Source organism: Lissotriton helveticus, chromosome 7 (assembly GCF_964261635.1).
Source record: "Lissotriton helveticus chromosome 7, aLisHel1.1, whole genome shotgun sequence".
Taxonomy (NCBI): Eukaryota; Metazoa; Chordata; class Amphibia; order Caudata; family Salamandridae; genus Lissotriton; species Lissotriton helveticus.
The window spans coordinates 445,139,592-445,157,289 of record NC_136068.1 but is presented as its reverse complement, the minus strand read 5'-3'; positions in this window follow the sequence as shown (position 1 = coordinate 445,157,289).

Genomic DNA, 17,698 nt, shown 5'->3' with positions numbered 1-17,698 from the left:
GTTGAATGTTCACGAGTGATGCCTTGTCACAGAGTGGGGTAGAGTTAGAAGTCTCACTGATCCATCCCACTCTGTGATGAGTGGGGGACTGCTGCAACCTCTCATGGACTGACCTGTAACAATATCAGCCAATGAGAGGAGGTGGAAGTCCCAATCTTTCAGGAACCACTAAGGCTTCCCTCTTACCACCCGAGTTCAATGCTGCAGATCAGTACTTTTTTATGTTTGGCGCTTGCTTGTATTTGTATTTGTATTTGTATTCGTATTTGTATTTGCTTGTATGGATATATGTGTATTTATGGATATGTGCATGTGTATGTGCTTTTGAATGATTGGTGCACTCTTGTCAATGCATGTGTGTGAGTGTGCATGTAGATGGTGTCGTGTTCCCAGACCCAGGAGAATACGCAGGACACCAGAGTATTGTACAGGTATGCCTTTATTCTTTTCCCTTACAGCATATGCATATCACGACCTCATGCTTCGAGGTCCAGCATCAGAATGTCCTCTCCCCACCCCTTGACCGGATGTGGTGTCCGGTGTCCCCTCGCCCCTGCGCTGCCCCAGGGTCCTAGTGCCCTTGTCCTGGACAGGACATCTCCCCCCCTGTTGCAAAACAAACATTTTGAGAAAGGAAAGAGAGAAAGAGAGAGAGAGAGAGAGAGAGAGGGAGAGAGAGAGAGAGAGAGAGAGAGAGAGATGTTGTTCGATGGCCCAGAGGCCTCTTCTTTTACACCTCTTCAATTAGTCTCTTTCGTTCCATGTGCTTCCTTCTTGATCGCTGTTTTCTGATATCGGCTTGAGCTTCTTCCTTTTGTGTGCCTTTCTATACTTCTTGCTTTGACCTTTCCGCTTCTCTTGCGTCTGCCTTGCTGACATGCGAAAGGTGCCCTGTGACGTGACACTGGCCAAACTGCCGCCTTTGCCATCCGTTCTTTTGCTTTTGTCATCTTCAATTTGCCTCCGGGGATCTCGTTGCTCCATTTCCTCGCTTGTCCTTCTTTGACCATTACAATGCCTCCTTTCTTTCTTTTCCGTTTCGTCGCATGTCTTCCTTTTTTCTCCTGAGCCTTTGTTGTTGCGTTTGCTGTTTGAGCTCTTACAGCAGTGTCTTCTTGTTCCACGTTTTTTTCCTTTCTTGTGTGTGATAGTCTCACTCTTCTTCATTCTCTCATTTCCACCACCTGTCTTCGGTAATTTTTTTTTTGTTGATGTTGTGTCACCTTTGCTACCAGTTCTATTTCGTTGCCATCTGAATTTGGCTTTCTGCGCTGTCCCCGGTCAGCATGTGCTGCGTCGTCCTCGGCCGTCATAGCAAGTCTTGTCTCTTTCAATTCTTTGTGGTGCTCTTCGGTCCACGTGACACGTTTTCCTTTGTTTGTTAGCCCCTTCGGTGGGGTGCTTGTGATGGCATCATCTTCTTCCAGTCTTTCGGTTGCCATAAGACCCATCATTTGCGTTGTGACGTTGCTCAACAGGCACGGCGCTTTTTCTTCTGTGAACTTTCCTCGCTCCGGTGGGGTGCTTGTGATGGCATCATCTTCTTCCAGTCTTTCAGTTGCCATAAGACCCATCATTTGCGTTGTGACGTTGCTCAACAGGCACGGCGCTGTTTCTTCTGTGAACTTTCCTCGCTCCATTTCTTTTGCGTCTGCTGTCGCTCTAGCCTCCGCTCTTGCTAGGGCCAGGATGTTTTCTAGTGATGTTGGCTCTTTTAGTATCTTTGCACGGAAGCTCCTGTCACGGCATCCTTCTATTATTCGCAATCTTATTGCTTGTGTGTTGTCAAATTTGTCAAATTCACAATGTGTTACAAGTTTCCTCAGCCTGGTCGCAAAGTCATCTGGTGTTTCGCCTATTTGTTGAGACGCAGTTGCGAAATTGTATCTTTCAAGGTCAATATTTCTTTGCCGGTCAAATTTCATTGTTAAACATTTCTTCAATTTTTTATAAGTAGTTGTTTCCTTTGTTGGTAGCGTCACTAGGAGGTCCCCAATGTCATCGCCTGCATAATTTAGTAATAGACCCATTTTCTTTGCCTCTGTCACATCCGTCTCCTCCATGTATCTCTCCAGATGTCTGATCCAATTCTCCCACCTTGTTCCTACTTGTGGCTCTGACAAGTTGAATGGTGGTGGTTTTCTGTATTGTGCACTTTGTCTTTCTGGCTTGGGGTCTGTCATTTCTTCTTTTCTATGGTATTCTTTTGTTGTTTCCCGTGCTCTTTCTGGGACTCTTCTGTTTCCTGTGCTCTTCTTGGCACTCTTCTATTCTCCGTGCTCTTCCTGGCACTCTTTTTTTTTTTTCTTGTTATGTCTTCTATTGTCTTTTTCTTTTGTTGTTTCCCGTGCTCTTTCTGGCACCCTTCTGTTTCCTGTGCTCTTCTTGGCACTCTTCTATTCTCCGTGCTCTTCCGGCATTCTTCTATTCTCCGTGCTCTTCCTGGCACTCTTTTTTTTTTTTGTTATTTCTTCTATTGTCTTTTTCTTTTGTTGTTTCCCGTGCTCTTTCTGGCACTCTTCTGTTTCCTGTGCTCTTCTTGGCACTCTTCTATTCTCCGTGCTCTTCCTGGCACTCTTTTTTTTTTTTTGTTATTTCTTCTATTGTCTTTTTCTTTTGTTGTTTCCCGTGCTCTTTCTGGCACTCTTCTGTTTCCTGTGCTCTTCTTGGCACTCTTCTATTCTCCGTGCTCTTCCTGGCACTCCTTTTTTTTTTTTTTTTTTTCTTGTTATTTCTTCTATTGTCTTTTTCTTTTGTTGTTTCCCGTGCTCTTTCTGGCACTCTTCTGTTTTCTGTGCTCTGCACTTTGTCGTCTTTATTTTCTCTTATGTGTCTTTATTTCCTTTCTTTCCTTTTACTTGTTGTCTTTTTCTCTTATTCACTGTTTTTGTCTTCGCTTGTGCTTTCTTAGCGCTCAATTCCTTTAGTTCGATTCTCTTATTCGTCCTTGTCACCCTTTGTTCTGTCTTTGTTTTCTTCTTTGTCTGTGCTTTGTTCTCTTGTATCTTCTTTATGTGCACCTGTTCGTTGTGCTGTCACCTTTTTTTCTGTTCTTTGTTCTATTGCTCCTTGTTCAACCCTTATTTCCTTATTCTGCCTCTTTTTGCCTTTGCATATGCTTGTTTGTGCCTTTTCCTTAATTTCCTTTCTTTTCTTTCTTTTGTCCTTTATTTTGCCTCGTTTTGCCTTTGCATATCCTTGTTTGTGCCTTTATCTTAATCTCCTTTCTTTTCTTTCCTTTGTCCTTTTACTTGTTGTCTTTTTCTCTTATTCACTGTTTTTGTCTTCGCTTGTGCTTTATTAGCGCTCAATTCCTTTAGTTCGATTCTCTTATTCGTCCTTGTCACCCTTTGTTCTTTCTTTATTTTCTTCTTTGTCTGTTCTTTGTTCTCTTGTATCTTCTTTATTTGCACCTGTTCGTTGTGCTGTTACCTTCTTTTCTGTTCTTTGTTCTATTGCTCCTTGTTCAACCCTTATTTCCTTATTCTGCCTCTTTTTGGCTTTGCATATGCTTGTTTGTGCCTTTTTCTTTATTTCCTTTCTTTTCTTTCCTTTGTCCTTTTATTGGCCCCTCTTCTTCTTTAGTTGCACCTGTATTTATGTATTTATGCCCTCTTCCCTGGTACTATGTTCTGTATGCTGCCTTTTTGTCACTTTTTTGCTTTACTTTGCTTCTCTCCTTTTTGCTTTTATTTTCTCTCTTTTTCACTTGTATGGCCCTCTTGTTAATTGTCTTTTACTTTAACCACCCTTTGTGGTCTTCTTTTCCTCTTTTTCGGTGCCTTTATCCCTTATTTTTTGTATTTTTGGCTCTTTTTCGCGCTTCGCCTGTCTTCAAAATGGCCGCCGCACTCGTTCTTGGCTCCTATTGGTTTATATGCCTGTCTTCCAGATGGCCGCCGTGCTCTCGCGGGACTTCACGTCCAATTGCGGCGCTGCCTGACTCCAAAATGGCCGCCGCGCTCTTTGCAGTTTCTATTGGCTCCCGCGCCTGACCCCAAAATGGCGCCGAGACTCTCGTGGGTCACGAGAGCTCGCGCTGCTTTTCTATTTCAATTGGATTTCGCGCTCTTTGCTAGGCGCTTACCGGAGGGGTCGTTGTTTTGTTCCTTTCCTCGTGCAGCGGTCGGGGTGGGCTCCCGCGTCGCTGCTGCTCAATCAATGTTGCTGCACTCCTCCTTCTGGTCACGACGCGATCCAGGGTGGGCTCCTGGTTAAAATCGCGATTTCTCCACGTCGGATGATTCCGATCCCATCCTCGTCGCCAGATGTCGTGTTCCCAGACCCAGGAGAATACGCAGGACACCAGAGTATTGTACAGGTATGCCTTTATTCTTTTCCCTTACAGCATATGCATATCACGACCTCATGCTTCGAGGTCCAGCATCAGAATGTCCTCTCCCCACCCCTTGACCGGATGTGGTGTCCGGTGTCCCCTCGCCCCTGCGCTGCCCCAGGGTCCTAGTGCCCTTGTCCTGGACAGGACAGATGGGTGAGTGAGAGAACGTGTGTGCATGTGTGAAAGTGTGACCCTAGAATTACCGGCTGCCATTGGGTGAAGGAAATATGTTTTTATTTCTCAGTTTCCCATTTTATTTCACTATGAGCACTACATGAAAGTGTATTGTTTTCCCTGATTTTCACCGATCTTCTTTTCCCCACTCTCTGTTCTTGTTTTCTATTCCCAACTCACCCGATGCTCTCCCCCTCCCATTCCTGACTACTGATTCCTGTTTTATTAGTTTTTTTGTTGTCTTTTGAGGGCTGGTAGCTCCACACTGTACCTTCTAGCAGCAGCAGCAGCCCTAACTTATTGCCACCACCAAGCAGCGCCGCCTCCCCGGGATTACAATTCCCGGCAGCCTCAGCGGCGGCGCGCTCTGCCGACGCCGCACTAGCGCCAGGAGGCGCATTTAACAAGCACAGTGCCGGCGGAGTGGGGGAGCTTTCAAGCAGCAGCAGCAGCCCTACCTTATTGCCGCCACCGCCAGGAGTTACCGGACGCCACCAGCAGCGCCGCTGCCCCGGGACCACAATTCCCGGCAGCCGCAGCGGTGGCGCGCTCTACCGACGCTGCACTAGCGCCAGGAGGTGCATTTAACAAGCGCAGTGCCCGGCGGAGTGGGGGAGCCTTCTAGCAGCAGAAGCAGCCCTACCTTATTGCCGCCACCGCCAGGAGTCACCGGATGCCACCAGCAGCGCCACCGGCTGGGACTACAATTCCCGGCAGCCTCAGCGGCGGCGCGCTCTACCGACGCAGCACTAGCACCAGGAGGCGCATTTAACAAGCGCAGCGCCCTGCTTTGCGGGACGCGCGCGGGACGAGCCGGGCGGGCCCGTTTTAGCCCGTTCTAGGTCGGTCAAGGACGGGACCGACCCCCCCTCTAACATCCACCATTTATAACTAAGGTTAGTGAGTGGCTGCTTACACCCGTTTGTGAATTTATTAGCTATCTGTTAAATCTCCTTTGATAACATGTCTGCCTCCCCATCTACTGGCAGGGACACTAGAAGATCTACGGGAGGATCACTAATGGGCACTTTGGATAACTTTCTTCTAAGAGTGTCCACAGCTTTAGCCCGGGATATTGAACTAAGAGAAAAAAGACTATCCCTGGGCATTGCCTTTGACAAAAGATCTTCAATGGGCGGTTTAGCTGAAGCCCGGTCTCCAGAACTACAACAAACTAACACCCATGACCCGATATTATCTTCAGGGGAGGGAGAGAGGAGCCGGTTTTCAGAGTCGGCTGGGCCCTTGATATGCCAGCCAGTCTGCCCCACTGCTTTGACAGACAAGAGACTGGTCAAAAATTCCTTTACCTTGCCAGGGACTATGCGTTCACCCAATATTAAGACCCAGTCTGCCAGTAATCCCAAGGCGGGGCTGTCCCAACAATCACAGGGTCTGACAACTAAACAGAAACGCATTGGTGCACAAGCACATACATCTGGGAAGAAGCCAAAAACTGTGAAAGTAACTTTGCCTAATAACTCCCCGATCCAAAGTCCACCTCATACCTTTGTAGGCACACAACTAGTCAACGAGGGAGATATCCTTCAACCATGTGACAGAGATAAAGCACTAAGTGAGATGGGACCATCATTCTGGTCAAACCTGGAACGCCTCCTTAAGAAGGCCTGTATCCCACTATGTGATAGATTGGACTCAATTGAAACTAGACTTGTGTGCCTTGAACTGTCATTTGCCTCATCACAGGCTAGGGAGGGAAAGCGAGCCACAGGGCCAACTAGCAAGCAAACAGGTGACCCAGGGCCAATTGAAATTGTAGTAGACGCTGACTCTAATGTAGTGTGTAAAGAGCGTGACAGTGGTAACCTGACATGTCCCCATGCACATTTCCCTGTACCTGCCCCCATTAACTTGATAACGGCAGAACGATCCATAGAAAAGGATAGGACACCGCTAAGAGTGACCAGTAGGTCTGTAACTCACCAGCAAGTCTTGCAAAAAAAACCCTCTGCCCCAAGTGTTGATAGTCTACGACCATAGAACTCCCTCCAGAGTCATCCCCTTATGTGGTGGTTTTGCCGGGGGTTCCTCCACTAAGCCAGGGCATGGGGGAAACGTACATGGAGCTAAAGAATACGTGTATTTTCTGGCTCAACAACAATCGTCCATTTCCATCCCACGTATGTGCAGAATCCTCTTTGCCAGAAGAGTGGGTTGGGTGGGGAAAAAGCCAAAGTCTGTGGTGGGGGACTGCATAGTTATCAACTTTAGGAACAGGAGGGCTGTCAATTATATCTGTGACTGGCCCCAAAGGGATTCAGTATCTGCAATCCATTCACTACCCCTGTCCTATTTCTATGTGACAGCACATTCTTGGTGTGGGGAAAAACTGCCAAATGGGGGGCTAAAGATATGGTGTGCTCCAGGGAACATAATGCTATCTAATAGGTTTGATGGGCTATCTGGCCTGGAAGAGTGCGATTGACAGCAAGCACACAATTGCGATCGGAGGGCTAGTAAAATAGTTCATAATGAGGGTGACGAAGTTATGAGCATAGATACATCAGTTAGAACCGATGTAAATACTGAGTCTCAAGTACAAACTTGCAGAATTATGAGCTGGAATATAGCTGGATTGATAAGTACATGCAGGGATATGATCTGGCTGGGGGAGATAAAGTCATTTGACATAATGGCATTTCAAGAAACTTGGGACATACAAAATAACTTTAATATAGACGGGTACTCTCACTTTTGCATTCCTGCTAAACAGGGCCCGGCAGGCAGAGCTAAGGGAGGTTTAACATTATTTTTTCCCTGAAATTGAGTGGCTGACTAAAACAGCTTGATGCGGGTTGCCATAACTGCTTGGCTGTGGAGCTATCACTGCCACAAACAGCAAAATTGTTATTTGTTAATTTTTATAATTCATTTGAGTGATTTTTTAAATCAATTTTTAACTTGCTTAGAAGATTTTTTAGCTTCATATAGAGCTAAATATCCGAGCTCCAAGGTCATTCTTATGGGTGACTTTAACATTCACCCATGCGTGTGTTTTTGATAATTTCGAAGGACCCCCATGTTCGTTCACATGCATTTTGAACACACTAAGCAAGGGGAGGCCCTGGAGAACCTTCTGGCCACCACGAACCTTTTCAATCAATTAATCAATCACTGCATTTGTAAAGTGCGCTACATACCCGAGAGGGTCTCAAGGCGCTGGGGGGGGGGGTGGAGGGGGGACCGCTACTGATCGAAGAGCCAGGTCTTGAGTGGTCTTCTGAAGGTCAGCAGGTCCTGGGTCTGTCGTAGGATGGTGGGAAGAGTGTTCCAGGTCTTGGCGGCGAGGTAGGAGAAGGATCTGCCGCCGGCGGTGGTTTTCCGGATGCGGGGGACTGTGGCGAGGGCGAGGTTGGCTGAGTGGAGGCTTCGGGTGGGGGTGTGGAAGCTGAGTTGGTTGTTGAGGTAGGTGGGTCCGGTGTTGTTTAGTGCATTGTGTGCGTGGATGAGGAGTTTGAAGGTGATCCTTTTGTTGACGGGGAGCCAGTGCAGGCCTCTCAGGTGGGGTGTGATGTGGCTGCGGCGGGGGACGTCGAGGATGAGTCGGGCCGAGGCGTTCTGGATTTGTTGGAGTCGTCTTGGGAGCTTGTTTATTGTTCCTGAGTAGAGGGCGTTCCCGTAGTCGAGTCTGTTGGTGATGAGGGCCTGGGTGACGGTTTTTCTCGTGTCGAGGGGGATCCATTTGAAGATCCTGTGGAGCATGCGGAGGGTGTTGAAGCAGGACGCGGAGATGGCGTTGACTCGCCTGGTCATGGAGAGAGTGGAGTCGAGGATGACCCCCAGGTTGCGTGCGTGGTCCGTGGGTTCCGGGGCTGTGCTTAGCGAAGTGGGCCACCAAGAGTCGTTCCAGGCTGAGGGGCGGGCCCGAGAATGAGGACCTCCGTCTTGTCTGAGTTCAGCTTCAGTCTGCTGTCCTTCATCCAGTCGGCTACGGCTTTCATTCCTCTGTGGAGGTTGGCTTTGGCGGTGTGGGTGTTTTCGGTGAGGGATATGATCAGCTAGGTGTCGTCGGCGTAGGAGATGATGTTGAGGTTGTGTTGTCGTGCGACGTGGGCGAGGGGTGCCATGTAGATATTGAACAGCGTCGGGCTGAGGGAGGAACCCTGTGGGACGCCGCAGATGATCTCGGTGGTTTTGGAGCAGAAGGGTGGGAGGCGGACGCTCTGGGTTCTGCCGGAGAGGAAGGATGTGGTCCAGGCCAGGGCCTTCTCTTGGATACCGGCGTCGTGGAGGCGTGCTGATAGGGTGCGGTGGCAGACCGTGTCAAAGGCTACTGATAGGTCCAGGAGGATGAGGGCGGCTGTTTCTCCTTTGTCCATCAGGGTCCTGATGTCGTCAGTGGCGGCGATGAGGGCGGTCTCGGTGCTGTGGTTGCTGCGAAAACCGGGTTGGGAAGGGTCCAGGATGTTTTTTTTTTAGGTAGCGGGTCAGTTGTTTTTTGACGATCTTCTCAGTCACTTTTGCCGGGAAGGGGAGCAGGGAGATGGGCCGGAAGTTCTTAAGGTCCTTGGGGTCCGCCTTGGGCTTCTTCAGAAGGGCGTTGATCTCGGCGTGCTTCCAGCTTTCTGGGAAGGTTGCTGTCTTGAAGGAGCAGTTGATTATTTTCCGGAGGTGGGCCGCGATGGTTGTGCTGGCTTTGCTGAAGACGTGGTGAGGACAGGGGTCCGATGGGGATCTGAAATGGATGGAGTTCATGGTTTTGATGGTGTCTTCGTTGCTGACGCTGGACCAGGTGGTTAGGCGACTGGTGCGGTTGGTGGTTGCAGGGGTGGTGGACTCGGTGGTGGGTGCGGGGGGGTCGGAGTTGAAGCTGTTGTGGATGTCGGTGATCTTGCGGTGGAAGAAGGTGGCCAGGGAGTCGCACAGGTCTTGTGATGGCGGGATGTCGTTGGGGTTGGAGCTGGGGTTGGAGAGTTCTTTCACAATGCTGAAGAGCTCTTTGGTGTTGTGTGCGTTGTTGTCTAGGCGGTCCTTGAAGGCGGTCTTCTTGGCAGTCCTGATGAGTTGGTGGTGTCTGTGGGTGACGTTCTTGAGGTCTGTGTGGTTGTCTGGAGTTCGGTCGTGGAGCCATTTCTTCTCCAGCTTCCAACAGGTGTGCTTGGAGATCCTGAGGTCCTCGGTGAACCAGGCGGCTTTCTTGTTGGTGTGGTTGGTTGTGGGGGTCTTGAGAGGGGCGAGGGTGTTTGTGAAGTCATTGATCCACTGTGTGAGGTTGGTCGCGGCGGTGTCTGGGTCGGTGGGGTCGGTGGGGTCGGTGGGTGGTCTCAGGGCGAGGGCAGTGGTCAGTTGGTCCTCGGTGACCTTGCCCCAGCAGCGGTGCAGTAGCTGTTGGGTGCGGTGGTGAGTGGTGGGTTTCCTGAAGGTGAAGTGGACGCATTTGTGGTAGGTCCAGTGGGGTTCAGTGGTGTGGTTGAAGGAGAGGTGGGGGCTTGCGGAGAAGGTGGGGTTGAGCGTGTGTCCAGCGGCGTGAGTAGGTGTCGTTACGAGCTGTTTGAGTCCGAGGTTGGCGAGGTTGTCAATCAGGGCGGTGGTGTTGGCGTCGTTGTTGTTCTCGAGGTGGAAGTTCAGGTCCCCGAGGAGGATGTAGTCCGTGGAAGCGAGGGCGTGGGTGCTTATGAGGTCTGCGATGGTGTCGCTGAACTGTGGCCGTGGTCTGGGAGATATGTAGACGAGTGTTCCTTTGAGGGTGGTGTTGGGGTCGGTGTGGATCTGGAAGTGCATGTGCTCGGCTGTGGTGAGGGTGTTGTCGGTGTTCATTGAGATTTTGATGGAGTCTTTGTGGATGATGGCGATTCCTCCTCCCACTCTGTTGGTGCGGTCTCTGCGGGAGATCTTTTAGCCCGGTGGGATGGCTATTGCGATGTCTGGTGCTAAGGTGGCGTTCAGCCAGGTCTCCGTCAGGAAGGCGACGTCGGGGCGGTGGAGTCTAGGAGGTCCCAGAGTTCGATGGCGTGCTTGCGAGCGGAGCGGGTGTTGAGGAGGATGCAGCGGAGGTGGTTGGGTTCTCTGGCTGGTGGTTTGGAGGGTTGGATGCTGGTGAATCTGCAGTTCCGGCAGGTGAAGGGCCCTTGGGTGCGCTTTGGGGTGGCCCGGTAGCAGGGGTGGTCTCGTTCGGTGTTGAGTGCGTGGAGGGTGCTTGCGTCATAGTGCAGTCCGGCGTTGCGGGGGGTGCGGGGTCCAGGGGTTCTGGCGCTGGGCACGATCCAGGCGCGGACGGGCGCAGACGGGCTTGCCTTAGGCACGCCCACTGCGGCGGCCGCTTCGCGGCCTCCATATGAGGGGCAGAGGAAGGGAGGAGCAGCTGAGAGGTGGTAGCGGGGTGGCCAATGGGAGTGAAGGGGGCAGGGCCGCAGGGCTCAGCGGCGGGAGAAAAGCGGTGGGAAAAAGACGGCGGGAGAAGCGACAAGGATCACGGAGGGAGGGGGGATAACAGAAGAAAAATGGTGGCACAAGAAGGGTGAGAGCACATGGGTACAGAAAATAGGAGGGAAATAAAAATACAGTCAGGTTGGCAAAACGGCAAAAACGGAGGTGACAGGCAGCACCGCACACAGCCGGGATGCAGGCGGCTGACACGGGTGTAGGCAGCGGCAGCGGGTCCAATCACACAGGGTGCTACGTAGTGGTTGGGGGGGGGAGCGACCTGCCTGGTGACAGGGTCAAAGATCGCTCTCTACCACCGCTTTGCGGCCTCCATATGAGGGGCAGAGGGAGGGAGGTGTCGCTGGGAGGTGGGAGCGGGGCGGCCAATGGGAGTAAAGGGGGCGGGCCGCAGGGCTCAGCGGCGGGAGAAAAGCGGCAAGAAAAAGACAGCGAGAGAAGCGGCAAGGGTCACGGAGGGAGGGGGGATAACAGAAGAAAAAAGGGGGCACAAGAAGGGTGAGAGCACAGGGGTACAGAAAATAAGAGGGAAATAAAAATACAGTCAGTTCGGCAAAAACGGCAAAAACGGAGGTGACAGGCAGCACCTCACGCAGCCGGGATGCAGGCGGCTGACACGGATGTAGGCAGCGGCAGCGGGTCCAATCACACAGGGGACTGAGTGGCGGTTGTTGGGAGCGACCTGCCTGGTGACATTTTCGAATCTGGGTACGCCCTAGGAGGCCCAAGGGCTCCTACTTTTAAAGGAAAGGAGTCGGACACAGTTATAGATTACATATTTATGTCAGGTCTAGTTTTGACCAGAGTGCTAATATATAAGGTGGGGACCTCTGCTTTCAGTGGTCATAACCCCGTGATATTAGAGTTGGTCCTGGGGGCCCACCTACATTTTAAAGAAACAAAGATCGCGGGTGTGAGGTGTGAGGTGATATCAAAAGACCAGGGCAGGAGACTAAAATGGACAAAAGTTGTCCCAGAAACCTTTATGACGGAAGTCCTGTCTAAAGTAGAAAGTGAGGTTGCTATTTGCATGGATACTGCTGCGACAAGTACAATGATAGTGGGGGATTTTGAAGCTATCTGTAACCAAATGAACATCAATTTGACGACTAAAATTAGCCCTATAATTAATAAAGATAAAAGATGGTTTGATAGCTCCTGCTCTAAGGCACTCTCAGCTCTGCTTAAAGCTCTGAAAGTATGCCCTAGAAATAGGGAGCAAATCACAAAATTAAGGAAGACCTATAAACAGGCCATTAGGGACAGGAAAAACCAGATTAAAGAAGATGCCTGGGATAAACTTCTGCCCCGGAGGTTCTGAGGGATAGTGGGAAATTTTGGTTGACTATTATTGAGTCCTTTTTTTCTGGTGAAGAAAATTTCCCACTTGACTGTAACATCCCTGATGACCGGTGGATAGCTCACTTTGAGAACATTTATGGGCTTAGAGAGATCGCAAGAGGCGATTTTGAACTTAGAATTAGCCCCTGCAATGGTGTGAAAATCTTAGGCAGAGTAATACTGGCGAAAATGACAGATTGGTCAGAGGGGAGAGGGGTCTTGTCTAACGCCCAGTACGGTTTTAGATCTCAAAGAAGCACATTAAATCAATGTCTTAATTTGCAGCTTCTTATAAGCAAATACACCGTAGCTAAAAAGGGATGCCTTTATATGGGGTTTATGGATCTCTCCACAGCTTTCGACCTGGTTAACAGGTCGAAGCTGTGGCAAATGTTACTGAACATAGGCATTGACCCTGCTTTAGTCAAATTCTTAGCTGACCTTCACTGCAGCCTATTAGCCACTGTTAGAGTCACCCAGGAAGGGAGATGCACTAGTTATTTTAAATCAGAAAGAGGGGTCAGGCAGGGGTGCATATTGGCACCCATCCTTTTTACGCTCTACATAAATGCATTAGAACCTGCCCTGAAGGGTGCAACACTAGACGTCCCGCATGTAGGAGAAACTGTTATCCCAGTTCTCCTTTACGCGGATGACGCTGTTTTATTGGCTCGCACTGGTGTTGGATTAAATAAATTGCTGGATATGTTCGGCAAATTCATGGAGTCATTAGATCTGAAAATAAATGCAAAAAAATCCCATGTAATGATAGTGGGGAACAAAGCAGAAAGAAAAAAATGAAAACCGTTTTCTGTCGTAGAGATGTGGTTAAAAGGATCCCCATTTTTACCTATCTAGGGCTCCTATTTGAAGATAAAGGGTCCACAACTGAAACATAAAAGAAATGTATTTGCTAGATCTACCTCCGCCCTTATGGGCTTTACAAAACGATTAGGGGCTAGACCCATGGAAGCTATTTTGAAGGTGTATAAGGCCAAGTGTCTAGCTAAAGCGATGTACGGCTCAGAGATTTGGGGGTACAGCTCACAAGAACATCATATTCAAGTGGTGGAAAATAAATTTCTAAGAACTTCATTATCTGTACCACAGTCTACCCCTACTTTTTTTATCCACGCGGAGATGGGGTTGGGTTATGTCTCTGACACACTGAAAATAGCCCGCTGACATGTTGGCTTAAGACCTGGCTTAACCAGGAGATCTCACTGACCCATATGATCCTAAAGGACTGTCTAGCTCTAGATGACACTGGTAAAATTCCATGGCTAGCATACATTGAAAGTACATTTAAAAAACTTGGACGGCCTGGGCTTTTTCTGGCCCCTGAAACTATAAAGAAAGAAGATGTAGATCTGATTAAAACCGTCACGGTAAACCTTCTTACAACCGAAAGGGAGGAACTAGAGCTGAGAAAACATATGGTAAGAGTGAACTTTGGTTTAGTGAGCTCCCTGGTATTGAGCCTTATCGGAAGTTAGTAACACGCCCTTTCCATAGGTATTTGCTAACAATATTCCGATTTAATATAATTCACCTCACACTGGGAGATTTCCCTAAATGGGGAACACCAGATAATGCCAACCCCTGTAAGGGCGACAATTTTTCCTTACAAGATACCCTACATTTTGTTATGTTTTGCGAGTATTACGCAGACATCAGGAAAAAGTATTTGTTGCCTGTGTTAAGGGAAGCGGGGTTTGTGCAGGTTAGGCCGGCACTTCTTTATTTACAACTGTTGAGTAGTGCACGGATTACATTTCATGTCGCAAATTTTCTAGTGGCAGCAGAGCTGATTGATAAATTGAAGAAAAGAGTAGGTTATACGGGGCTGTAGTCTGTTTATGAATATATGTGTGGATAATTTTTAAGCTTACTATAGAATTGTTAAGCTACTTTTATTCACAGTATTAAGGATCTATAAGAAAATTTTAATGTACATAGTGTATGGAATTTTTTAAGTGTAATAACCGTAGTGAGATGGATTTACAATGAAATTTTAATGTCTTTGAATGTGTGAAATGTTTTAATGTAATGTTTGCTGGATTTGCAGAAATGTGTGATAATTGTACCTGTGTCTTTTTATGATCTTAAGTTATCGAATAAAAGTATTTGACTGACTGACTGACTGTACCTTCCAAGTCTTGGATCAGTCTTGTTACTCAAACAGCCTTCCCCTTGATTTGTGGGGTTCCGCAGGGCTCCTCCCTGAGCTCCACCCTTTTTATCTGATGATAATAATGCTGGCGGATGCAGGTCAGGCAGTAATTCTGGTACTGCTTGACCTATCTGCCGCATTTGATACTATATCTCATCAAATCCTATTGGAAAGATTACGTTCCATAGGTGTCCAGAACTCTGCCCTGAACTGGATACAAGATTTTCTAACAGATAGGACACAAATAGTGAACCTAGGCTCTTTTCAATCAAAGATCAGCCATGTCACGAAAGGGATGCCTCAGGGCTCTTGTCTCAGCCCGTCTTTATTTAATGTATATGCCGCCCCCTTAGCAGCACTTCTTAGGAAAATTGGGTTTTTCCCAATATCCTACGCGGACGACACACAACTGATTTTTACATATAACAAATACACCCCTAACATCCAGAATGTGTTCTCAGAAGGCATGAAAACGATTACCTCCTGGATGAGGAGTAATTTCTTGCAGTTAAACACAGGAAAAACTGAAATCATGCTCTTTAAGGATGCTATTACTAGATGGTCTCCTAGATGGTGGCCAGAAGAACTGGGAACTGGGCTTAGCTCCCACACCTAAAACAGTTGTCAAACATTTAGGGGTCCTAGTAAATAGAGATCTCAACTTGGAGGATCATATAGCAACTATTAAAAGATCTTGTTTCTATGCACTGAGCTTACTTTGGAAGATTTTCCATTTTCTTCCTATGAGAACACGAAAAACATGAATCCATGCTTTAGTTCTCAGTCGCTTGAATTACAGTAATGCTTTGTTAATTTCCGCCAAGGATTCTGATCTACAAAGTTTGCAGGTAGTGCAGAACACTGCAGCACGCCTGGTGACCAGTGCTCCCTATCGCACTCCTTCTCTTCCCTTGCTACACAACTTACACTGGCTTCCTATTTGGAAGAGAATTCACTTTAAAGTGTGCTGCTTGGTGTTCAAAGGCCTTAATCACATGGGCCCTACATATTTAGCTGAAAAACTAGTCAAATACATTCCAGCTCACACACTTCGTTCTTAGGGAAAAGGCTTGTTTGTCGTCCCTCGAATTAAGCAAACCAGATTAGGAGGAAAATCATTCTCCTACATTGCCCCTACGTTATGGAACCAATTGCCCCTGGAACTTCGCCTAAATACCAATTATTTGGTATTTAGGAAAAAGCTTAAGACTCAGCTTTTCTAGTATCGCATGCTTTTACTGTGTTGTTCCGCTAGTTGTCCTTAGCGCGTGGATACCCCATTTGGGGTGAGTCAGGCGCTTTATAAATGCTATAAATAAAAAAATTTAAAAATCTGCTCCCCCTTGCTGATATAGTGAGCTCATTTTGGTTGTCTTTGGTTTCCAATGCTGATGGCACCCCGTTAATCATGTAAATCTCCCCAAACGCCAGCTCTTCCTTTTACAGCCAGAAAGAGTGATTGTTCAGTCCTTCGTGTTATCACGTTTGATTATGGGAACACCTTGTATGTTGGTTCATCTCGCTATGTAGTCAGAAGGTTGCAGACTGTGCAGAATGCCGCTGCACGACTTCTGATGAACATCCCAAAACATCAGTTTGCCACCAGGGCTCTTAGACATCTCCACTGGCTCCCAGTGGACCTGTGAATTCAGTTTAGGACCCTATGCATTATCCTCAGGGCAATCAATAATATAGACCCCTAACTGTTAAGATCTTTAGCCTCCCCATATCTGTCTGGGAGATTTCTTAGATCTTCTTCTTTTAATCTACTAAGTGTCCCTAAGACTCATAGTCCCGATTGGGTGACGGGTCTACTTCTTTTTGGGGGCCTAAACTCTGGAACACCCTACCTTTAGAACTGTGCTTACTTGAGCATGGACAACCCTTCCACAAAACCTTGAAGACCTGGCATGTCAGTGACTAATCTTCCCTTACAGCTACCAATGATTTGCGCTGTCTGATTGTGGTGTTGGAGCATTCCATGTTTGGAATGAATGATACATCACTGGTAGAACTAAGAATGAACATGATGAGGGATTCGTGGGGAGGACGGTTGGTGAGGGGCTTGGAGATGGTTGTGTTCAAGTTATGATGCAGAGTTGCCAATAAAGGATTTCAAATATACTCAATTCGTAAGAGTGTACTTTACAAGGAGGACGGAGGAGCAACTCTGCGTGAGCCCACGGAAGCGGAGTGAAACGGATTAAGTGAATTACGTGAATGGAAGAAAATAAGTTGAAGTAGCAACATTGAGGTGAGCCGAGTGGAAGGCTAAACTGACTAGAGGAAAGCGTATGACTTATTTAAAGTAATTAAAGAAAAAAGAGAAGGAAATATACAACTTACAATTTGGTCGGGAGCGCGAGTCAGGAGGCGCGAGAAGACAGAGTAATGTATAGTGTGCGGGAGAAGCCTGAAGTATCGTGTACACTGGGAACGTCACTACGAACAACGCGAGAAACTGAAGTATCACGTGAGGACGGAGCAATTGTCACGTCACTGCGTGTGTGCAAGGGAAGCTGCACTACGTTGAGTTCGACGTACAACGCGATTGAAGAAGACGCAGGTGGCCATTTTAGATTGGGAATTGAAGGGAAAACATCGGAATAGTGGCAGCGCTCATGAATAACGACGGTCGCATGAAGGAAAACTGATCGGCTGGCAAAGTGAATAAACAAAAGGTATTTTGGAACTATGGTGAGTGTGACATTGTTTATATTTGACAAAGAAGTGTAGAACCAAGGAAAAGAGCAGTTTAAACCACAGTACTGCTTTTAGTCAAGTAACTATTTATAAGATAGGGAGGAAATGAACTAGGAGCTATTTGTATCAAGAAAAAGGAGAGAATTACTTGCAAGAACTTATAGAAAATATTATTTACAAAGAAAATAAATAGTAGGAAGTGGAATGTGTGCTGCACAAACCTTTACTTTGACACCACATATATCATTTTTGGCAGAACCAGGAGAACCAAAAATTAAATGGCAAGAATAGAAAGTATATTTTATAAACTATATGGTCACTATAAAAAACGAAGATATGACACCCAAAATAAAAAAAGGAATATTGTTACATTCTTTGGGACCAGAAGCAATTAGACAATATCATCAAATGCAAAAAAGGAAAGAGGTGAAGATGAAATAGATGTCTATGAAAATGCATTAGATGGTTTAGAGAGATATTATGCACCAACAGTATGTGTAGCTATTGATAGGTACACATTTTCCAGAAGAAAACAAGATCAGAACGAGAAGATAGATGATTATTTG